Raw genomic sequence first — 26,292 nt, 5'->3', positions numbered from 1 at the left:
AATAATATTGTAAATTGCCATGAACTTGTTATTTATACAAAATGTATTTTAGCCTATTAATATGAATTTTAAAGGTGTTAACTTAATGCTCTAAGCGAATGCTAAGATTAGCATAGTGTTCATTTTTTATTATTGTCATTATGTTAATTACGGTAATGAAACGATACTGTAAATTATTATGAATTTGTTTTTCTATGTATATATCAATAGACCCGATATGGCATATAGTATATTCACATGTTGCACTGAGACAGCATTACAGAAATAGATATTACGGCAAATTCGCTATAATGGAATAGAGGGAGTAAGAAACACCCCATGGCCACACGCCCCCAGTTTTAACCAATTGATAGAGAGGGGCGTAGGCAGTCAAATAATACAAAAGGGGGGATTATGGACGGATAGGGCATAGCCTCTGACGAAGTGTGAGGAGCCCGCGAAACGCATAAGGCCAAGCCCATAACCTGATGTTTGGGAGAAGTGAGTGTGAAGGACGGTTGGAGTGAACAAAAGACGGCTTATATTGCTCAATCCAAATAGCGTATTCACACAATCTCCTTGTGTACATTTTATACTAACCTATACCCCCACAACTTCTCTGATAGCGTAGTCCCCTGCATAATAGTCCAACAAACGGATACTGCAAACACAGGGGGACATCCAGAGAGAATACAGCACTGCTGGAGTGGGATTGTGTAAACGATTAAAGGAACAGACATACCTCATATGTTTGAGGGCAGCTTTGTGAGTGTGCAATTGTTGTTTTATATTAATAATAAAGTGTGACTTTTTAAACTGCACTTAGATCGTGGATGCGCTCTGTTTTCTCTCTCTTTCTAGAGAAACCTCTTCTTATTTTACAGCTGGCTAAACGTGCTCGTGCAGGATTTCCCCATAGGAATCAATGTGGGAGAGCCGGCTGAAAAAAAACCTAACACCTGCAAAAAAGCAGCGTTTAGCTCCTAACGCAGCCCCATTGATTCCTATGGGGAAAATACATTTATGTCTACACCTAAAACCCTAGCATGAACCCCGAGTCTAAACATCCCTAATCTTACACTTATTAACCCCTAATCTGCCTCCCAGACATCACAGACACCTACATTATATTATTAACACCTAATCTGCCGCTCCGGACACCGCTGCCACCTACATTATACTTATGAACCCCTAATCCTAATCTGCTGCCCCCAACATCGCCGCCACCTAAATTATACTTATTAACCCCTAATCTGCTGCCCCCAACATCGCTGCCACCTACATTATACTTATTAACCCCTAATCTGCTGCCCCCAACATCGCCACCACCTACATTATAGTTATTAACCCCTAATCTGCCGCCCCCAATGTCGCCGCCACTAACCCTAACCCTAACACCCCCTAACTTAAATAAAATTTAAATACATCTAAATAAATATTCCTATCATTTAATAAATTATTCCTATTTAAAACTAAATACTTACCTATAAAATAAACCCTAAGCTAGCTACAATATAACTAATAGCTACATTGTAGCTAGCTGAGGGTTTATTTTTATTTTACAGGCAACTTTGTATTTATTTTAACTAGGTACAATAGTTATTAAATAGTTATTAACTATTCAATAACCACCTAGCTAAAATAAATACAAAAGTAACTGTAAAATAAAACCTAACCTAAGTTACAATTACACCTAACACTACTCTATAATTAAATTAATTCCCTAAATTAAATATAATTATCTAAAGTACCAAAAACAAACACTAAATTACAGAAAATAATAAACATATTACAAGAATTTTAAACTAATTAACCTAATCCAATCCCCTAAAAAATAAAAAAGCCCCCCAAAATAAAAAAGCCCTACCCTACACTAAATTACAAATAGCCCTTAAAAGGGCCTTTTGCGGGGCATCACCCCAAAGTAATCAGCTCTTTTACCTTTAAAAAAAAGTACAAATCACCCCCCCAACATTAAAACCCAACACCCACACAACCAAGCCTACTCTAAAACCCACCCAATCCCCCCTTAAAAAAACCTAACACTAACCCCTTGAAGATCACCTTACCGGGAGACGTCTTCACCCAACCAGGCCGAAGTCCTCAACGAAGCCGGGAGAAGTCTACATCCAAGCCGGGTGAAGTGGTCCTCCAGACGGGCAGAAGTCTTCATCCAGACGGCATCTTCTATCTTCATCCATCCGGCGCGGAGCGGGTCCATCTTCAAGACATCCGACGCGGAGCATCCTCTTCATCCAACGGCTCTTCTGGAATGAAGGTTCCTTTAAATGACATCATCCAAGATGGCGTCCCTTCAATTCCGATTGGCTGATAGAATTCTATCAGCCAATCGAAATCTAAGGGACGCCTTCTTGGATGACGTCACTTAAAGGTACCATCATTCAGCAAGAAGATGTCGGCCAAAGAGTATGCTCCACGTCGGATGTCTTGAAGATGGAGCTGCTCCGCGCCGGATGGATGAAGATAGAAGATGCCGTCTGGATGAAGACTTCTGCTCGTCTGGAGGACCACTTCTGCCCGTCTGGAGGACCACTTCTGCCAGATTTGTTGAGGACTTCGGCCCAGTTGGGTGAAGACTTCTCCCGGTAAGGTGATCTTCAAGGGGTTAGTGTTAGATTTTTTTAAGGGGGTATTGGGTGGGTTTTAGAGTAAAGTTGGTTGTGTGGGTGGTGGGTTTTAATGTTGGGGGGGATTTGTAATTTTTTTTACAGGTAAAAGAGCTGATTACTTTGGGGCAATGCCCCACAAAAAGGCCCTTTTAAGGGCTATTTGTAATTTAGTATAGTGTAGTGTTAGGTGTTAGTGTAACATAGGTTATAGGTATATTTGTATTTATTTTAGCTAGGCAGTTATTAAATAGTTAATAACTATTTAGTAACTATTCTACCTAGTTATATTAGTTATATTGTAGCTAACTTTATTTTATAGGTAAGTATTTAGTTTTAAATAGGAATAATTTATTTAATGATAGCAATATTTATTATTTTTTATTTTGATTTATTTCAATTATATTTAAGTTAGGGGGTGTTAGGATTAGGGTTAAACTTAGGTTTAGGGGTTAATAAATGTTATACAGTGGCGGCGGTGTAGGGGCTGACAGATTAGGGGTTAATAAGTATAATGTAGGTGTCAGCGGTGTTGGGGCGGCAGAAAAGGGGTTAATAAATATAATGTAGGTGGCGGCGGTGTAGGGGGGGCAGATTAGGGGTTAATAACTTTATGTAGGTGCCGGCGGTGTCGGGTGACAGATTAGGGGTTGATAAGTATAATGTAAGTGGCGGCGGTGTAGGGGGCGCTTAGGGGTGTTTAGACTCAGGGTACATGTTAGGGTGTTAGGTGAAAACATTACCATAGGAATCAATGGGATATCGGGCAGCAGCGAACATGAGCTTTCGCTTCTTTCAGACTCCCATTGATTCCTATGGCATCCGCCGCCTCCAGGGCGGTGGATTGAAAACCAGGTACGCTGGGCCGGAATAGTGGCGAGCGTAGCTGCTAGTTATTTGTTAACTAGCAAAAGTAGTCAGATAGTGCCGAATTTGCATTTGGAACATCTGTAATGACGTAAGCATCGATCTGTGTAGGACTTTGCACGGCGGATCGTATGTTACGTCACAAAATTCTACTTTTGCCGGTCTGTAGGGTTTGATAACTAAGGGGAATCAGGCTCGCCACAAATACGCTGCGGAATTCCAGCCTATTTGCTGTTGATGGCTTGATAAGTAGATGCCTATGTGTTCTCTAGTATATAATATCAGCAGGGTGCTAAATATTGCTCCCATAAAGAATGGTTTATATTAATCCATAAGGGACGGTGCATAGTTAATTTCCTCATTGAGACTCAGTGGCTGCAAGGAATTCATATAATAAATCCATTTACATTCGGCCTTTAATAGTAATCTATCAATATCACCTCCTCTGGATTTTAAATCAATTAACTCTAGACCCATCCATCTAAATTCTGCATCACTGCTTCCATGACACTCAAAAAAGTGTCTCGCTACTCCACTGGTTTTAACCCTTTCCTTCAAGATGTCCCTGCGATGTTCCTTTATTCTTTCATGCAGTTCCTTGTACGTTTTCCCAATATAGAATTTTGGGCATGAACAAGAGACAAGATAAACAACCCCCTCATTCTTACATGTAATGTGTACTTTAATATAAAAGGTTTTTCTAACAGTATTAGAGACCTTATTGCCTCTCATCATGAATTTACAATGATGCATTTACCACAAGTGAAAGAGCCATTTTTATTTTGCTTTTTACTGAGCCAATTCAGTTGCTCATACTTACTTGGATTGATAACGTGACTATGGACTAGTTTTTCCTTTAATGAAGGCGCTCTACGTGCAGTTAGGGACGGTTTATCACCTACTATTTTGGTCACTTCACTATCTATGGTTAATACTTTCCAATGTTTAGCAAGTATAGATCTCATTTCCAACCATTTATTATTATAAGTAGAGATAAATCTCACTTTATTCTCTTTTTGTTTAGTATTCCCATATAGTAGTTCTTCCCTTGATGTCTGATAGGCACGGTGATAGCCTTTATTAATCATATTTCTTGAGTAACCACAATTTTTACATTTTTCTCTCTGATCAAGAGCATGTTGTTTAAATTTAGTTTGTGTTGAACAATTTCTACGATGTCTCAAAAACTGTCCTATTGGGATAGATCTAATTTGGGATGATGGATGATGGCTGCTCGCTTGTAACAAAGTGTTTGCTGCTGTCGGTTTCCTGTAGGATTCAGTCACTAACTTGTCCTCTACTTTTGTTACTGCATGAAAGAATAAAGGAACATTGCAGGGACATCTTGAAGGAAAGGGTTAAAACCAGCGGAGTAGCGAGAAACTTTTCTGAGTGTCATGGAAGCAGTGATGCAGACTTTAGATGGATGGGTCTAGATTTAATTGATTTAAAATCCAGAGGAGGTAATATTTATAGATTACTATTAAAGGCCGAATGTAAATGGATTTATGATATGAATTCCTTGCAGCCACTGAGTCTCAATGAGGAAATTAACTATGCACCGTTCCTTATGGATTAATATAAACCCTTCTTTATGGGAGCAATATTTAGCACCCTGCTGATATTATATACTAGAGAACACAAAGTGTGAAAATTGAGGAAATATATGCAAGCTCAGTTTTGGTAATACTGCCAATTATTATATGTGACTGGTATTGGATCAGGCTCTCCCTCTTTATCTGTACATATTTAAATAAAGGATTAAAGATTAATTTAATATTCATATGCATTGATAAATTGTGTATACCTACAGTATTTCACCGATTGAATGTGGATTGATCCCTGTGAATATAAGACATCAGTTCAGCCTATTGTAATTAGAGCGCTTGAGAAAGCCTAACAGAAATGACAGGTGAAACGTACGTAGCGTAACGTAATGGCCACGCCTATCAGAAGTTTAGTGTGGCTAGAAGCAAACTAGTGTTGGAGCATTGAAACACTGTTGCAAGAAGTGTGGAATGAAACAAGTATCAAGGAATCCCTCCTTGTAATATATTACGGAAGAAGGAACCGCTAGCAGTACCCAACTAATCAGGTTGACGGCATGGACAGCCGACTGCTGTAACAGGATCTGCGGACAGGCACGCCAAATCCCCGACAGACCGTTTGTATTCAAGGTCTGGTGAATTACTGCAGGAGAGTGCTCTGGGAGGATTGGAAAAGTAATCCGGTGAGCTATTTTGATTCAATTGTGACTCTCTGGTTTGCAGTGCCTTAAGGAAAGAGGATATCTTTAAAGTGCCAGATTATGGTAAACATTATACAACTACACCTATAAAATGGACTTTTCATTTGAACATTGTATACCAGGAATGTGCATTACGTTTAGTGCACTATAATTACATATGGACATTTGTTCTGATACATTCATAGTCAAGCTCAGGATTAGTAGTTGCTTAGTGTTTAACCCTGTGAATGCTATATATTCAAGGAGAATTACATGTACTATATATGTTGTGGTATCAACCTGTGAAGTGTATTAACATTATTTAGTATTGGGGTACCCCGCCTTGCATAAGTGTATGCTCTTAACTATATATTAACACAATTTGTCAATGACATTGTTCTAGTGATTTATAAAGCATATTTTTAATTGCAACCTTGGGAATGACTTGTTCATCTATGACACAGTATTTGGAGTTACTAGCTTAACATGGGTTTGTGCTGGCTATAATCTACTAAAATGTCTTGTTTTTTTAAATATATATATATATATATATACATACTGTAAAATATTTCGGATTTTACTTTTGCCAGAGCACATGACAATACTTTCTTTCATTTCATGTGCCCAAGCTCTTTTTTTGTGCAGTATGTATAGTTCCATCAGATTCTAGTTATAATGTTTCACAGAAATTCTTAAAATGTTATTCAATTCAAATCTGCAGTCCTTAGCTAACAGGCGTGAAATCATGATATGTTTAGACAAGGATTCTCTTTAACCTTGATTTCTTTCATAAAACTTTTTTTTTTTTCACAAATGCATTGTTCTGAGGATCATACTATGGCCCCTAATTATCAAAGTCTGGCAGACCTAATACGACAGTGCGGATCAGGTCCGCCAGACCTCGCTGAATACGGAGAGCAATACGCTCTCTATATTCAGCATTGCACCAGCAGCTCACAAGAGCTGCTGGTGCAACGCCGCCCCCTGCAGACACGCGGCCAATCGGCCGCCAGCAGGGGGTGTCAATCAACCCGATCGTACTCGATCGGGTTGATTTCCGGCGATGTCTGTACGCCTGCTCAGAGCAGGTGGACAGGTTATGGAGCAGCGGTCTTTGTGACCGCTGCTTCATAACTGCTGTTTCTGGCGAGTCTGAAGACTCGCCAGAAACACGGGCCGTCAAGCTCCTTTCGGAGCTTGATAGATAGGCCCCTATGGCTTAATGGTTGCTATAAAACATATTTTTTTTACCTATAGCTGATATGTTTCTTGGTGTTCAATAATATGTCCCTTTGTTTTTCTTCAGTGGATATATTAAACTTTGCACCTTTCTATTCCTTTAACTTTTAAGCTTAATGTGCAACAAACATCAGCTTCATGAGCTGTCTCCATTTAGCCCCTTTTTAGATACATTCCTATAACAAAGACCATAGGAGGCACTTTTTATTAGAAATCTCAAAGTTAGTAATAAAGTCTGTTCATTTCTGACAACAACCCTCCTTTTAATTCTTGTACGAAAACATGGTATGGGTTATTTATTCCTTTTCATAGCTATTCCAATACATTAAAGATAAACAATTTGATTTAGTAAAATCACTTGCTTTAGCAGATGATGTAACAGTAAGATCTCCTAAACAAATGGTAAACAAATGCAAAGTTATAAGCAAGACACATAGGTATCCATTTATCAAAGGCTGGGAGGACATGGGCTGACATCTCTGCCCCTGTCTGCCCCGGCAATGTGGCTAGTGGGCAGCATTACGCTGCCCGCATTGATTGTTGCACAATCTGCTGCTTTTGCAACACTGCCCTTTGCTCATTCATGAGGAGGAACTGTCTATCACCCCAGTCAGAGAAGTCCAGGGAGATTGAAAAATACTATTTAAGAGTTGCCATAGAGGCTGCTTCTTAACTATCGGCTGCAGACTCGCACAAGCAAGCCTGCAGCGTCCAAAGCCGCATTCCCAGCCTTTTAAATGGAGCCCATAATGTTGTCTCATTAATGGTTTACACAAAGATTTTTTACAGACCTTTATGGAAGCAAAGAGTATATTGGCTAAGGGTAGCATCACATAGATCATCAATCAGACTCTCTAGATAAACAGTATAAACTCACAAAAGATGAACACTTATATGGTATAGGAAAGGTAGGAAATAATTTGTGTTTTGTCTATCTAATGATCCAAGGTCTTCACTTCCTGCAGTCCTTTTAAAATAATTTTAATTACTGCATTTAAGATAGTACCATTTATTATATATAAACTGGTTCTTAAAACAATTATAATAGCAATACACGTCTTAGCCTTCAGATACCTCATCAGGGTTATATATTTAGATACAAACATTCTTTTTTTAAACACATCTTAATAGTTAGAACAACTGAACAGCCTGTTGACAGCTAATTAATTTGATAGTGATGTTAACTGCCTCATTTTGAGTAATTTTCTAATTAACATTTCTAAACATCCAAACATATAATTGCAATCATAATTGAACATTCAGATGGTTGTAATTTGAATACATGCTTCATAGTTTAAAAGTGTGATTTGAGCCATATTTTTTATAACTTTCTATTAAATCAAAAAGGAACATGGCAACCCCAGGCGATCGTTTCAGCCTTCTGTGGGCCTTGTCAGGGAGGTGCAGCTATATTCCCTAAGCACACTAGGCAAGGTGTCCAAGTCTGGTTTCCCCATAACTCTTATGGAGACTTCCCCAGGGTTATTCAAATTCTTACAAAGAGAGAAGCACTCTAGCAGGAACAAACAACAGCTCACTAGCTTGTTCTATGGTGAGCAACCACCTAGGAGCAGCTTTTTTTTTAGCCAAATTGTGCTTTTCAAGGAGATCTTTCCTGAAGTATATCAGTCTGATCCCACCTGAAAAGGTCAGTACAGGCCCGAAATACCAGGCAATCCCTCTCTGAACGAGGAACATGGCAACCCCAGACGATTGTTTTATAGGCCTTGTTAGTGAGGTGCAGCCATATCCCTCTAAGAACACTGGGCAGGGAGTCCAAAGAAGGACACCAACTAATGTTTAAAAAAAAGGCCTTTTTTATGTTCTTGTTATCGGGATAGAAACTTGGAAGCCACCCAAAACTAACATACACAATAGCCCTTTCACACAACTTACGGTTAAAATATAGTGCTTTTCAATCAACCCCTTTGTTCACTGTGTAAGGGAAATCATTATTTACATGTGTGAGATTAACCTATTGCTATCTGATTCCATCCTCATCACAGCTAAACTACCTGGATGCCAGTTGTATGTAGGAATGATGGGCATACTGAGCATTATTGCTCTTTGACTACATTTCTTTTTTTTCTGTCGGAAAATGCAATTGTGAGTGAGTAAAATAGCAGAAAAATATACTATTGTGGTCACACTGAATCGAAAAGTGGCCTTATCTGCTAGAAAAGGCCTCAACCGATAGATTATGATCACCCTCAAAATTAGATAAAGAATAATGAAAAAAGCTATTTTTATCTATGATTTGTTTGTAAAATATTACAATAAATAAAATCATTTACATCACTACAATTCTTGGGTTAGATTACAAAATATTAGTACTGTTGTGCGTTAACATCACTCAAGCACAATGAAAAGTGCTTCTATTTAAATGCTTATATTAAAAGTCAAAAATTATTTTTTAGCACTTGAGTGATAATCTAAGGTGCATTAACACATGCATGTGCACTAAATCCCTCACTTAAAATAATTTTATGGGGATGCACAGTAAAATTCATGTCAGATTAAGGGTAATAGATATAAAAGGGTGTTAGGAGGTAATGCTGTATCAATCCAAATAGGATAGACCAATCCAGTATAGAGATATGGTAGGGTCCATATAGTTCACCCGTTGATTGCTATTCAGATTTAACCCTACTAGGCAAATTAGGATTGTATCATTAGAATACGCTCAGGTAGGGATGTTGTGTTATATTGGTTATTTGGTATTATTATGTTGACAGTTATATACAATTGGCCCTCGTTTTACAACGGTTCAATTTACACCGTTTCAGAATAACAACCTTTTTTCCAGTCATGTGACTGCTATTGAAAAGTATTGAGAAGCAGTGCATTTATTAAAATAGCCAGTAGGTGGAGCTGTCCGCTTGTGTTGCAGCAAAGCCAAGCAAGCTGAAATTAATCAGTTTAACCAGACCTGAGCTATCGAGCAGATTTAAAAGGAACAAGATCTTCCTGTCTATAAATCAGTCCAGATTGGAATGCATAGAAAGAACTGTTTGCAGAAAAATGCAAGTGAAGTCTGTGTTGTGTGATTATTTTATTAGGTTTATAATGCTGTTTAGAAAATGTTTTTGTTCATTTAACTTAGTTTAATTATATATTCTGTGTTGTGTGATTATTTTATTAGGTTTATAATGCTGTTTAGAAAATTTTTTTGTTCATTTAACTTAGTTTAATTATATATTCTGTGTTGTGTGATTATTTTATTAGGTTTATAATGCTGTTTAGCATTTAAAGTCTTCATTTCAAAGCTTTAAAAATAATGTATTAGGTGTTACTTATGACAATTTTGAGAGGGGCCTGGAACCTATCTTCCTCACTTCCCATTGACTTACATTATAAACTGGGTTTCAATTTACAACGGTTTCGATTTACAACCATTCCTTCTGGAACCTAACCCCGGCGTAAACTGAGGGCTACCTGTACAGACGATTTAAAATAAGATTGTATTAGGACTATAGAATGTAGTCCGGCTCAAAGAATTACTGTATAATTAATACAGGGACACTTTTTTTTTTTGTGTGTGTTTTTTTTTATTTTACTATTTGAAAATGTCAGCTATGTGATGTTAGAGTATAACGATACGCCTGTTTAGTGTCATTGTGTTGCACTAAGCTTATGGTTTGCAAGTAATGGAGTTCTTCATGTAACTCTGTGCTTTACTATTAATAATAATAATAATAATAATAATGATTTACTTCAGCTCTTACAGTGGTATTTTGGATTGTGCGTGAGTGCAAAACTTAAAGGGATACTGAACCCAAATTTTTTCTTTTGTGATTCAGATAGAGCATGTAATTTTAATCAACTTTCTAATATACTCCTATTATCAATTTGTCTTCCTTCTCTTGCTATCTTTATTTGAAAAAGCAAGAATGTAAGTTTACGAGCCGGCCCATCTTTGGTTCAGCACCTGGGTAGCACTTGCTAATTGGTGACTTAATGTAGCCACCAATCAGCAAGCACTATCCAGGGTGCTGAACCAAAAATGGGCCGGCTCATATGCTTAAATTCCTGCTTTTGTAAATAAAGATACCAAGAGAACGAAGAAAAATTGATAATAGGAGTAAATTAGAAAGCTTCTTAAAATTGCATGTTCTAATTGAATTATGGAAGAAAAAAAAAATTGATTCAGTATCCCTTTAACTCATCTCTGGTAATAGGAGTGCCCTGTACTATCCATTAAAAGTACCATACCAAATTGTGCATTATTCTTTGCACGAGGTCACATAACAAATAACACATCCTGCTCTATTGAATGTGCTCTGCTTGTAATCTAGCTATTATCATTAATGTTTATTAGTTGCTATGTTTTTAACAGTATTTATTAAAGGACCGCTAAGCACAGCCGAATAGCATAATCGATAAATACATAATAAATAGAAAATGCAAAATCACTTAAAGGGACATAATACTCATATGCTAAATCACTTGAAACTGATGCAGTATAACTGTAAAAAGCTGACAGGAAAATATCACCTGAGCATCTCTATGTAAAAAAGGAAGATATTTTACCTCACAATCTCCTCAGCTCAGCAGAGTAAGTTCTGTGTAAAAAGTTATACTCAGCTGATCCCAGCTGCAGGTAAAAAAAAAAAAATGAAGAAATGAACAGCAGCCAATCAGCATCAGCAGTGCAGAGGTCATGAACTCTTACTGTGATCTCATGAGATTTGACTTAACTCTCATGAGATTTCATAGTAAGCTTCCTTTACCTGATTGGTGAAATAATATGAGAGTTCACGAGGCTCATCCCCTAAGCTGTCCCAGGACAGACACACTAAAATGCTGCTTAGAAATCCTTTACAATGGGAGGTGGCTACTGAGGAACTTTTGAGGTAAAATATCTTTCTTTTTTACATAGAGATGTTCAGGTGATATTTTCTAGTCAGCTTTTTACAGCTATGCTGCATCACTTTCAAGTGTTTAAACATTTGGGTATTATGGCCCTTTAAGCCCTGATGATCAAAACATCATCAGACTCATGAGAAAGTGCCTTTTTGGCCTCGCCAGTCTCGCAATCTGTGAGTCCAGTGATATATTCAAAGAAAATGTGCTGACCATCTCTGTTCCGACGGGTGGCGATGTGTCTCCCGTAGGAAATAATATGGATCGCAGCTCCAGCTAAAGTCAGCAAACACTGTGTGTGGGGGGATGGCTGTATTTAAAGTATGTTTACACAACATAGACTGTGCATTCGCTAAAACAAAAAAACAGTTTCTGTGTAGTAACAGTTCAAATAATGCCTAGGTAAACTAAGTTTTACTGTACATTCACTAGATTTCTCACAATGGAAATTCTCGCCGATGAGCCTTATATGGCCTAAAAAGTGCATCCAAGGTGGAGGACAATGGTTTGATTACTAGAAAATCAAGGCACTGTTACTCCCATGAAAGACCCATAAAACTCCCACAAAACAACTACAAGATACCTATTTAACCCCATTCACTTCTGGGCATAATACAAGTGTGGTGCGCTATTTCTAAACAAAGGGGATCCAAGAGAAGTATTTACAACCACATGTGCCATAATTGCACAAGTTGTTTGTAAATAATTTCAGTGAGAAACCTTTTGAAAGTTAGTGAAAAAGTTAACGTTTTTTTTTATTTGATTGCATTTGGCGGTGAAATGATGGCATGAAATATACCAAATGGGCCTAGATCAATACTTTTGGTTGTCTACTATAAAAAATATAGATATACATGTAAAGGGTTATTCAGGGATTCCTGACAGATATGTGTTACAATGTAACTATTGCCAATTTTGAAAGAAAAAAAATGGTTTGGAAAAAGCAGAGAGCTACTTGTACTTATTTTTTCTATTTTTTCAATATATATATATATATATATATATATATATATATATATATATATATATATATATATATATATATATATATATATTTATTTATTTATTTATAGTAAATTATATGATATGATGAAAATAATGGTATCTTTAGAAATTCCAATTATTTGTGAGAAAAATGGTATATAATATGTGTAGGTACAGTAAATGAGTAAGAGGAAAATTACAGCTAAACACAAACACCGTAGATATGTAAAAACAGCCCTGGTCCTTAACGGTAAGAAAATTGAAAAATGGTCTGGTCACTAAGGGGTTAAATCTTGCCATTCCAGACAATTCCAAGATTACTGACTAAGAATACACTCCCTGTAAAAATTCTATAAGATATGGTGGGGTAATGGGCGGGCAGTCGGTGTGGCATGGGCAGGTGGTGGGTAGGATCAGAAGTGGCGAGTAAAATTTTTGCCTGGCTAGTAGCTAAGTACTTGAAATTTTGAGCCCTGTATATATATATATATATATATATATATTTATTATGTAATGTAATAATATGTATTTTAAGTATTAATACGTCTTATTGTGTTTTAAAAAAATGGTGCATTTTGCTCTCGGCAGGTTTTTTTCTTTTCTTTGGAAGAAGATTGCGTAGTTTGATATTAATATTCCATAGAAGACGGTAGCAGGACTTTCTAGTTTTATTAATTTATTGCTAATATAATTTCTCACTCCTCCGAACGTGTTATGCTGATAATATTGCGACCACACTGTAATAAATGTATCATTAATATCAAACACGTCTGTTATAATGAGGTTGCAATATTATAAGTTCTTACTGCTATACCTACAGTATTGCGACTACACTGTAAGAAACGTGTTCAATATTAATAACATGTTTATTACAGTGTGGTCCCAATATTATGACACGTTCAAAACATTGAGAACTTATATAGGCAATAAATAAAACTAGAAAGTCAAGTGTTTGATTGCAAAGGACTATAATGTATATATACATATACATGTCTAAATATGTGTACGTACAGTATGTATATATATATATATATATATATATATATGTGTACGTACAGTATGTATATATTTATATATATATATATATATATATATATGTGTGTGTGTGTGTGTGTATATATATAAATTTACTGTACATATTTCACATTCTAATGTCCTTCACTTACAGGATAATGTAATGTTTATTGTAAATACATATATATATATATATATATATATATATACCCTTAAACCCCATAGCATGTAAGCCTAGGAGCCCAGCTCTTTGTAGTCCACCTTCATAAGAGTTGACTACAACAGTGCAACTCTCGGCAGGACCCTCTACCCATTTGGTCCCTGTAATTGTTTTTATATACCACCTATGTTCATAGTGCTGCGGAACCTGTTAGCGCTCTTCAAATACCTGATAATTTTATATATATATATATATAAAGAAATTGAAGAAGAGTCACCAGCGCTAAAACTTCCGATGTAATGTCTCTCTTAGTGTGTGGTGGTCTTAGTGTATTATATGGTTCAAAACTTGTGAGTAAAAATTTATAATAAATACTGACTAACCAGTTGTTGGATACTACACTGTCAGTTTCAATATAGAACTATTGTCTGTAAAGAGGTGATCGTGCAGCTAGAATATTGATACAGTGTACCTATTTCACTGTTGGAAATGCAAATCGAAAGAGGAAATCAATAATATAGAATTAGCGCACTGACACAGTATATCTATAAAAAAGTAAGCGTAGATAAAACAGATCTTAACTTCTGTAATGGTAATGAAGGTCACTTAAATCACGATTCCCATCTGAGCAAATCAGCACAGGTGAAAAGCTTTCTGCTTACCAGATGGGACCTCAATCTTATGAGGTAAGCTATCAGCTCTGTAGGGGTGAGGGAAAGGCCTCCTCTGTCCTCTATAGTTCTTTCCAGGACTTGAGTAATACCTCCGCCGCCTTGGGTCTTATCTCTGGATCACGTATCAGTGTTTTGCAGAGTGGGGATCCATATCAATAGTGTGTTACGTTAAATCTTTGAGCTGGTATAATTCTCCAATATAGATCTTGGTTACCTCAGGAGTATGGTTGGTAGGACCAATGTCCCAGTAGTAGAAACATAGATGAAAGAACAAATCACATAGCATAATTCTGTGACAAATATATAACTTATTTATTAAGAACAACAAATTATGCACTTACAAGGTTCAACCTCAATCCGTGATGAGGTAAGTTTATTAGCATATAGAATATGAAGTACTCCCCAGGGTTATCAACAGAGGCTTAAACAGCATTCTCTATTTAGTCTATATATCTAATGAGTCCACTGGTTAGGAGCCGAGGGGCATATGAAAAACCCAAGTAAAAGTTAAGCAATACTATGATAGAAGGTGACTATAATAGTATATAGTCACGGTTTCCAAGAAGGAAACCAACAAGCTGCCGGTATGAAAAATTCCCTGTAAGCCCACTCAAGCAATCCTTACGTGTTTCAAAGTTGTAGAATACTTCTTCATCAGAAGAATATATATATAAATACTCTAGAAGGTGGCCTCAGATGCTCCTATAGAAGAGCAAGTACAATTGGGAATGTAGTATCTCCATCCCAGCTAAGAAGTAATCAGGGAAAAATGAGTTCATGGCTTACCCACAGAGGCATGTATAAATGTGGTCACAAGAAGTGCAAACTTTGTGACTATGAGGGAATAACCTCTACCTTTACATCTTCTGTTAACCACAATACATATGACATCAAACAGTGCCTGGATTGCTCCTCTTGTAATGTGATCTATAGGATCCAGTATACCCAGTGCAGGGTACAGTACATAGGACTCACTACAAAAGACATTAGATCCTGTATTCGGGAACATTTCAGTTCTATTAATGTAGCCAAAGCCACCACACCAATAGTGACACACTTTTCACTAGTACATCAAAAAGATCTGTCCACCTTCAGATGGAAGGCTATAGAACAGGTTCTTACCCCCAAAAGAGGGGGAGACAGGGAGAAACTCCTTTATAAAAGAGAGATGTACTGGATTTTCCACTTGGAGACCAGGTATCCTGGGGGTTTGAATTCCCAATATGACCTGATCAACTATTGGGAGTAAAGGTTGTCCTACTATGTAGCTGCCAAAGTGCCAATCACATTAGGTTATTCAGGTCTTATCACTACTACATGTATCATTAGTAAGTAATTTTTGCCTCTAGTCTTCAGTCTGGGTTCTCTCTACCAATAGATAAAAGTTGGACAGCCTAAGTTGAAATACTTTACATCAGCTTTTTCACTGAAACATATAAACGTTACAGTACACATTACATATAGTATTATAACACTCCATCATGATTAATTTAATTTTATAATACTACAATCTCATTTCTACATACTGATTACCTGTAATTTCCTGTATATGGAACATTATGTACCATTTTTATGAATTTATAGAACTGTTCTCTATACTCAGTAATTTTCCTTAATATGTGCATGTATTTTACATCCCGCTTTAGTTTTTTTGCGAGGCACATTCTAGTGTTTAGGATATAGTGGTTTCAGGTTTTATCCTGCCTACCATATCTAAGCATTTTCATGTTTGAGTTCAAGGATTATGGACATGCTCCTCTAGGGAGTTTTATTTATGTGCTTATTGTGTAAATACAAATGATCATATTTACTTTTAGTCTGGCCCTTTGTATTATTTATTCACTATTATTTACATGAATCACACCAATATATTTAGGTATTTTTTTGTAATCTATCCCAAGCTCCAATATGTTATGATTAAGGATTATCTATTCCCTTTAATTAAATAATAGTGTACATACTCCATATGAGCACTTTATCAGTAGTGATGTCGCAAATTGTTCGCCGGCGAATAGTTCCCGGCGAACATAGCTTGTTCGTGTTCGCAACGGCGGGCGAACATATGCGATGTTCGATCAGCCCCCTATTCGTCATCATTGAGTAAACTTTGACCCTGTATCTCACAGTCTGCAGACACATTCCAGCCAATCAGCAGCAGACCCTCCCTCCCAGACCCTCCCAGCTCCTGGACAGCAGCCATTTTAGATTCATTCGGAAGCTGCTTTCTTAGTGAGAGGAGGGACAGTGTAGCTGCTGCTGATTTAATAGGGAAATTGATAGCTAGGCTAGTGTATTCAGTGTCCACTACAGTCCCGAAGGACTCATCTGATCTCTGCTGTAAGGACAGCACCCCAAAAAGTGCTTTTTAGGGCTAGAACATCAGTCTGTTTTTTTGTTTTTTTTCCTGTGTAATCTAATTGCAGTTGCCTGCCTGCCTGCCAGCGTGTGTGTCAGGCTCACAGCGTATACTGTGCCCACTTGCCCAGTGCCACCACTCATATCTGGTGTAACAGTAGTGTAAATTTAAAAAAAAAAAAACTTTTTTGACTGTGAAACATCAGTCTGCTTGTGTAATCTAATTGCAGTTGCCTGCCTGCCAGCGTGTGTGCCAGGCTCACTTGCCCAGTGCCACCACTCATATCTGGTGTAACAGTAGTGTAAATTTAAAAAAAAAAAACTTTTTTGACTGTGAAACATCAGTCTGCTAGTGTAATCTAATTGCAGTTGCCTGCCTGCCAGCGTGTGTGCCAGGCTCACTTGCCCAGTGCCACCACTCATATCTGGTGTAACAGTAGTGTAAATTTAAAAAAAAAAAAACTTTTTTGACTGTGAAACATCAGTCTGCTAGTGTAATCTAATTGCAGTTGCCTGCCTGCCAGCATGTGTGCCAGGCTCACAGCGTATACTGTGCCCACTTGCCCAGTGCCACCACTCATATCTGGTGTAACAGTAGTGTAAATTTAAAAAAAAGAAATCTTTTTTGACTGTGAAACATCAGTCTGCTTGTGTAATCTAATTGCAGTTGCCTGCCTGCCAGCGTGTGTGCCAGGCTCACAGCGTATACTGTGCCCACTTGCCCAGTGCCACCACTCATATCTGGTGTAACAGTAGTGTAAATTAAAAAAAAAAAAAACTTTTTTGACTGTGAAACATCAGTCTTCTTGTGTAATCTAATTGCAGTTGCCTGTCTGCCAGCGTGTGTGCCAGGCCCACTTGCCCAATGCCACCACTCATATCTGGTGTAGCAGTTGTTTGCGGTGCGTTAAAGGGACAGTCTAGGCCAAAATAAACTTTCATGATTCAGATAGAGCATGTAATTTTAAACATTTTTCCAATTTACTTTTATCACCAATTTTGCTTTGTTCTCTTGGTATTCTTAGTTGAAAGCTTAACCTAGGAGGTTCATATGCTAATTTCTTAGACCTTGAAGCCCACCTCTTTCAGATTGCATTTTAACAGTTTTTCACCACTAGAGGGTGTTAGTTCACGTATTTCATATAGATAACACTGTGCTCGTGCACGAGAAGTTATCTGGGAGCAGGCACTGATTGGCTAGACTGCAAGTCTGTCAAAAGAACTGAAAAAAGGGGCAGTTTGCAGAGGCTTAGATACAAGATAATCACAGAGGTTAAAAATATATTATTATAAATGTGTTAGTTATGCAAAACTGGGAAATGGGTAATAAAGGGATTATCTATCTTTTAAAACAATAAAAATTCTGGTGCAGACTGTCCCTTTAAATGGGGAGTTTGGTCTGTCACTGTGAAGCGGGCGTAACCCTTACACTACCTGATCGATACAACATCATACCTGATGTTTTAAAGCACGTTATTCCAAACAATTTAGGAATGTTAGGTGATTTATGCCCTTTATGGTTTAAAAACAGACTCTGCATCAACTATGTAATTTTCCATGGGAGTTTTGCCATGGATACCCCTCCGGCATGCCACAGTCCAGGTGTTAGTCCCCTTGAAACAACTTTTCCATCACTATTGTGGCCAGAAAGAGTCCCTGTGGGTTTTAAAATTCGCCTGCCTACTGAAGTCAATGGCGGTTCGCCCCGGTTCGCCCGTTCGCGAACAGTTGTGGAAGTTTGCGTCCGCCATTCGCGAACGCAAAATTTTAGTTTTGCGACATCACTATTTATCAGGTCTCCCTATGACTTGTCCTAGAACGTTATTTAACCAGTATGCAGTGAAGACTTGGTATTAGCACACACGTGCTCTTTATTGCTGAATTAGACTTTCAGCACCGCCTTTTGTTGTTTTTAGTCCAATCACAGCACTATTAATCCTCTATAAATACACAGCTGTGAGTTTATTTTAACAAGCTATGAGTAAGGCTATGGCCGAAATGCGTAAGCTTGCTTTGAGGCGTTTCGACCTTGATACCTTCCATGTTGTTGTTCTATTGCTTTTAACTAATGGATAATAAAGCATTGGATTTTATTCACAATTTCTAGCTCCAGATTCTTTAACCTCCTTATATATAATAGTATATAATGTATAGAAAGGTGGAAATACTTCCCTGGAGGTAAGAAAATTAGTCTTTATTGTAACACAGGGTCAGACATAGAAAAACACAGCGTTTCAGGGCCAATGCCTCTTAATCATGCATTGGCCCTGAAACGTCGTGTTTTTCTATGTCTGATCCTGTGTTACAATAAAGACTAATTTTCTTACATCCAGAGGAGTATTTTCACCTTTCTATACATTATTATTTTGGAGTGTGGCAGTCACTCCTCGAAATTACCCTCACATTGGGATTACTGTGTGCTGGACGCTTTCTCAGTATTGGATATAATAGTATATAGTCACGGTTTCCAAGAAGGAAACCAACAAGCTGCCAGTATGAAAAATCCCCTGTAAGTCCACTCAAGCAATCCTTACGCGTTTCAAAGTTGTAGAATACTTCTTCATCAGAAGAATATATATATAAATAAATTCTATGTATACCTATATATCTATTCCTATAGATATATAGGTATAGATATCTATTTTACATTATGTATATATTTAATAATAACAATTATTTTTTTTCTATGTAAATGGAAAAAATGTAATATATGTATATAAATGTAAATGTAATATATGCATAACACGCATCCGGGTTTACGATTTAGGTCTAACGCTGTGTGGGGCTAGCGCACAAGAAGAAATGCTAACTTAAATGTGCGTTATTGAAATATTTAAAAATAATATTACACATTATTAAAAATTATTATACATACTGTAAATATATATATATATATATATATATATATATAATGGATTACCGGCATTTAGAATTTTGTACAGTATGCAAGAGCAGCGAACAAGTGCTTGCGAGCACGAAACATGTATGTCATTGCTGTTTTGAGAGCTGTATTCTCTATATGTTTTTTTTAATTTTTTATCTTACTACTACGGTGTGGCTTGTGCTTGGGACATTCTTTGTATTTTTGCAAGAGTCTAAAACACTGGAGCCACCAAGCTGCTTTCGCAGCTTCATAAATGGGACCCCAGTTTGGCGCCCCTTTTTACACTTTTGATTCTTCCAGATGTTTTCACCCTTCCTAGGGGACTTAAGTGGAGTTTTACTATGGTAACAAGAGAACTTACACATTGAGTGAATTTATTCCAAGGATTTAAAATCATTTAGTGTAATTTCTATTTGTTTTTATTGTCAAAGGTGACAGTGCACCCCCTGTAGGGGTTATACTAATTTACTGATATTTTACATTTTGCTTTTAACTTGTTTTTCTATACTCCACATGTGGTTTTATTATTATTACAAATCTTAATGATTTGCTAAAGAATGATTTATAACAAGCTAATTATCTCAAGGACTTGTGGTTTATAGTTAAACTAGTACTAAAGCCTGTGTACACGGGCCATTTTTTGCAGTACAGCGGTCCCACCCCTTGCTCTCTCCCCCTCTCTTTTGCTCTCTCTTCCCCCCTCTCTTTTGCTTTCTCTCCCCCCTCTCTTTTGCTTTCTCTCCCCCCTCTCCTTTGTTCTCTGTCTCCCCTCTTTTGCTCTCTCTCTCCCCTCTTTTGCTCTCTCTCTCCCCTCTTTGGCTCTCTCCCTCCTTTCTTTTGCTCTCTCTCCCCCCTCTTTTGTTCTCTCCCACCTCTTTGGCTCCCCCCCCCCTCTTTGGCTCTCCTCCCCCCTCTTTGGCTCTCCCCCCCCTCTTTGGCTCTCCCCCCCCCCCTCTTTGGCTCTCTCCCCTCTTTTGCTCTCTCTCCTCTTTGGCTCTCTCTCTCCCCCCCTTTGGCTCTCCCCCCCCTTTGGCTCTCTCTCTCCCCCCCTTTGGCTCTCCCCCCCCCCTTTGGCCCCCCCCCCTTTGGCTCTCTCCCCCCCCTTTGGCTCTCTCTCCCCCCTCTTTGGCTCTCTCCCCTCTTTTGCTCTCTCTCCTCTTTGGCTCTCTTTCCTCTTTGGCTCTCTCTCTCCCCCCTCTTTGGCTCTCCCCTCCCCTTTGGCTCCCCCCCTCTTTGGCTCTCCCCCCCCTCTTTTGCTCTCTCTCTCCTCTCTTTGGCTCTCTCCCCCCTCTTTGGCGCTCCCCCCCCCCTCTTTGGCTCTCCCCCCCCCTCTTTGGCTCTGCCCCCCCTCTTTGGCTCTGCCCCCCCCCCTCTTTGGCTCTCTCTCCCCCCTCTTTGGCTCTCCCCCCCCTTTAGCGCTCTCTCTCCCCCTCTTTGGCTCTCGCACCCCCCCCTCTTTGGCTCTCCCCCCCTCTTTGGCTCTCTCTCCCCCCTCTTTGGCTCTTTTTCCTCTTTGGCTCTCTCTCTCCCCCCTCTTTGGCTCTCCCTCCCCCTTCTCTTTGGCTCTCCCCCCCTTCTCTTTGGCTCCCCCCCTTCTCTTTGGCTCCCCCCCCCTTCTCTTTGGCTCTCCCCCCCCCCTTTGGCTCTCTCCCCCCCCCTTTGGCTCTCCCCCCCCCCCTCTTTGTCTCTCTCTTCTTTTTGGCTCTTTTTCCTCTTTGGCTCTCTCTCTCCCTCCCCCCTCTTTGGCTCTCCCCCCCTTCTCTTTGGTTCTCCCCCCCCACTTCTCTTTGGCTCTCCCCCCCCTTCTCTTTGGCTCTCTCCCCCCTTCTCTTTGGCTCTCCCCCCCCCCCTTCTCTTTGGCTCTCTCCACCCCCTTCTCTTTGGCTCTCCCCCCCCCCCCTTCTCTTTGGCTCTCCCCCCCCTTCTCTTTGGCTCTCTCCCCCCCTCTTTGGCCCTTCTCCCCCCCCACTCCTGCTCCCTCTCTGGCTCTGTCTTCACATCGTGGGACCCCACCCGGCCACGCCCCATCGCGGCAACACCCGCCCGACCACGCCCCTCGCGACGCCCGGCCACACCCCTCGCGACGCCCGGCCACGCCCCTCGCGACGCCCGGCCACGCCCCCATCGCAACGCTCCCGTCGCCCACAAACAGCTGTGAGGTCTGGGGAGCGCGCTCCATATCTCTTGCCACAGGCTGTTTCAATCAGCTTACCTCGCGCTCCCCAGACCTCACAGCTGTTTGTGTACCTCGCGCTCCCTATCTCACAGCTGCTTGTATGCTGTACCTCGCGCTCCCTATCTCAAGGCCAAGTGTTTGTCTCTACTGCACATGACGGCTTCAGACAAACACTTGGCCTTTTATAATATAGGATGAGATAATGTGTACCTGACATGAATTATTATGCATGAGTTAGTAAGGATGAAAATTAAAAGTGAACAAAGAATATTGAAACTTTTAAGAAGCTAGCACTTAACATCAGCCTCCAAATGCTATTAAATAATCTTATAGTATAGTTTAACTTTTTCAGTGCAGAAGATGCCCTACTTTTTACTTAAAGGGATATGAAACCCACATTTTTTCTTTTATGTGTCAGATAGAGCATGCAATTTTAAGCAACTTTTCTAATTTACTTCTATTAAATATTTTTTTTCATTTTCTTGGTATCTTTATTTGAAAAGCAGGAATGCATAAGCTTAGGAGCCGGCCTATTTTGTGGTTCAGCACCTGGGTAGTGCTTGCTTATTGGTGACTACCCAGGTGTAGTGATGTCGCGAACAGTTCGCCAGAGAACAGTTCCCGGCGATCTTAGCTTGTTCACGTTTGCTGCGGCGGGCGAACATATGCGATGTTCGATCCGCCCCCTATTCGTCATCATTGAGTAAACTTTGACCCTGTATCTCACAGTCTGCAGACACATTTCAGCCAGTCAGCAGCAGACACTCCCTCCCAGACCCTCCCAGCTCCTGGGCAGCAGCCATTTTAGATTCATTATGATCCTGCATTCTTAGTGAGAGGAGTGATAGTGCTGCTGCTGGTGATTTTATAGGGAAATTGATAGCTAGGCTAGTGTATTCAGTGTCCACTACAGTCCTGAAGGACTCATCTGATCTCTGCTGTAGCCTTTTTAGGGCTAGAACTTCAGCCCAAAAAGCCCTTTTTAGGTCTAGAACTTCAGTCGTTTTTTGTTTTGTTTTTTGTAATCTAATAGCATTTGTCTGCCTGTCAGCCTGTGTGTGAGGCTCATAGCATATACTGTGCCTACTTGCTCACTGCCACCACTCATATCTGTTGTAACATTAGTGTAAATTTTGTAAAAAAAAACTTTTACATCAGTCTGCTAGTGTTATTTAATTTTAGTTGCCAGGCCACCCTTCCACTAGTGCCACTCTGTGTGTCAGGCTCCCAGCATATACTGTGCCTACTTCCATCCTCAGTGCCACCACTCATATCTGTTGTAACATTAGTGTAAATGTTGTAAAAAAAACTTTTACATCAGTCTGCTAGTGTTATTTAATTTTAGTTGCCAGGCCAGCCTGCCACTAGTGCCAGCCTGTGTGTCAGGCTCCCAGCATATACTGTGCCTACTTCCATCCTCAGTGCCACCACTCATATCTGTTGTAACATTAGTGTAAATTTTGTAAAAAAAACCTTTTACATCAGTCTGCTAGTGTTATTTAATTGCAGTTGCCTGCCTGCCAGCGTGTGTGCCAGGCCCACTTTCCAACTAGTGCCACCAATCATATTTGTTATAACAGTAGTGTAAATATTTAAAAAAAAAAACTTTTTTGACTGTGAAACATCAGTCTGTTAGTGTAATCTAATTGAAGTTGCCTGCCTGCCAGCGTGTGTGCCAGGCCCACTTGCCAAGTTAGTGGCACCACTCATATTTGTTGTAACAGTAGTGTAAATATTAAAAAAAACAACTTTTTTGACTGTGAAACATCAGTCAGCTAGTGCAATATAATTGCAGTTGCCTGCCTGCCAGCGTATTTGCCAGGCCCACTCGCCAACTAGTGCCACCAATCATATTTGTTACAACAGTAGTGTAAATATTTAAACAAAAACTTTTTTGACTGTGAAACATCAGTCTGCTATTGTAATCTAATTGAAGTTGCCTGCCTGCCAGCGTGTGTGCCAGGCCCACTTGCCAAGTTAGTGGCACCACTCATATTTGTTGTAACAGTAGTGTAAATATTTAAAAAAAAAAAAATTTGACTGTGAAACATCAGTCTGCTAGTGCAATCGAATTGCAGTTGCCTGCCTGCCAGCGTGTGTGCCAGGCCCACTTGCCAACTAGTGCCACCAATCATATTTGTTATAACAGTATTGTAAATATTAAAAAAAAAAAACTTTTTTGACTGTGAAACATCATTCAGCTAGTGTAATCTAATTGCAGTTGCCTGCCTGCCAGCGTGTGTGCCAGGCCCACTTGCCAACTAGTGCCACCAATCATATTTGTTATAACAGTATTGTAAATATTTTAAAAAAACTTTTTTGACTGTGAAACATCAGTCTGCTAGTGCAATCGAATTGCAGTTGCCTGCCTGCCAGCGTGTGTGCCAGGCCCACTTGCCAACTAGTGCCACCAATCATATTTGTTATAACAGTATTGTAAATATTAAAAAAAAACACTTTTTTGACTGTGAAAAATCAGTCAGCTAGTGTAAACTAATTGCATATGCCTGCCTGCCAGCGTGTGTGCCAGGCCCACTTTCCAACTAGTGCCACCAATCATATTTGTTATAACAGTAGTGTAAATATTTAAAAAAAAAAAACTTTTTTGACTGTGAAACATCAGTCTGTTAGTGTAATCTAATTGAAGTTGCCTGCCTGCCAGCGTGTGTGCCAGGCCCACTTGCCAAGTTAGTGGCACCACTCATATTTGTTGTAACAGTAGTGTAAATATTAAAAAAAACAACTTTTTTGACTGTGAAACATCAGTCAGCTAGTGCAATATAATTGCAGTTGCCTGCCTGCCAGCGTATTTGCCAGGCCCACTCGCCAACTAGTGCCACCAATCATATTTGTTACAACAGTAATGTAAATATTTAAACAAAAACTTTTTTGACTGTGAAACATCAGTCTGCTATTGTAATCTAATTGAAGTTGCCTGCCTGCCAGCGTGTGTGCCAGGCCCACTTGCCAAGTTAGTGGCACCACTCATATTTGTTGTAACAGTAGTGTAAATATTTTAAAAAAAAAAATTTGACTGTGAAACATCAGTCTGCTAGTGCAATCGAATTGCAGTTGCCTGCCTGCCAGCGTGTGTGCCAGGCCCACTTGCCAACTAGTGCCACCAATCATATTTGTTATAACAGTATTGTAAATATTAAAAAAAAAAACTTTTTTGACTGTGAAACATCATTCAGCTAGTGTAATCTAATTGCAGTTGCCTGCCTGCCAGCGTGTGTACCAGGCCCACTTGCCAACTAGTGCCACCAATCATATTTGTTATAACAGTATTGTAAATATTTTAAAAAAACTTTTTTGACTGTGAAACATCAGTCTGCTAGTGCAATCGAATTGCAGTTGCCTGCCTGCCAGCGTGTGTGCCAGGCCCACTTGCCAACTAGTGCCACCAATCATATTTGTTATAACAGTATTGTAAATATTAAAAAAAAACACTTTTTTGACTGTGAAAAATCAGTCAGCTAGTGTAAACTAATTGCATATGCCTGCCTGCCAGCGTGTGTGCCAGGCCCACTTGCCAACTAGTGCCACCAATCATATTTGTTATAACAGTAGTGTAAATATTTAAAAAAAAAAAAAACTTTTTTGACTGTGAAACATCAGTCTGCTAGTGTAATCTAATTGAAGTTGCCTGCCTGCCAGCGTGTGTGCCAGGCCCACTTGCCAAGTTAGTGGCACCACTCATATTTGTTGCAACAGTAGTGTAAATATAAAAAAAAAACATTTTTGACTGTGAAACATCAGTCAGCTAGTGCAATCTAATTGCAGTTGCCTGCCTGCCAGCGTGTTTGCCAGGCCCACTTGCCAACTAGTGCCACCACTCATATTTGTTATAACAGTAGTGTAAATATTTAAAAAAAAAAAACTTTTTTGACTGTGAAACATCAGTCTGCTATTGTAATCTAATTGAAGTTGCCTGCCTGCCTGCCAGCGTGTGTGCCAGGCCCACTTGCCAAGTTAGTGCCACCAATCATACTTGTTATAACAGTATTGTAAATATTTAAAAAAAAATTTTAAGGCAGATGCCGAAACCGGTCAGCCTTTTTGTTTTCTGTGTTTCTAAGGTTATTTATCACTCTTACCCTGGGGGTTAGTTAACCCTTTTTGTTTTGTTTTATTCACAAAAATAATAAAGCAAGTCTTTTCAATTTACTTTTTGGTGCTCCTGACAACATTTTTTCATTGGATGAACCAATTACTATGGCACTTGTTCCCATATGTAACATAT

The sequence above is a fragment of the Bombina bombina genome, chromosome 10, assembly GCF_027579735.1.
Source record: "Bombina bombina isolate aBomBom1 chromosome 10, aBomBom1.pri, whole genome shotgun sequence".
NCBI classification, from domain to species: Eukaryota; Metazoa; Chordata; class Amphibia; order Anura; family Bombinatoridae; genus Bombina; species Bombina bombina.
This window is presented reverse-complemented; position numbering follows the sequence as displayed.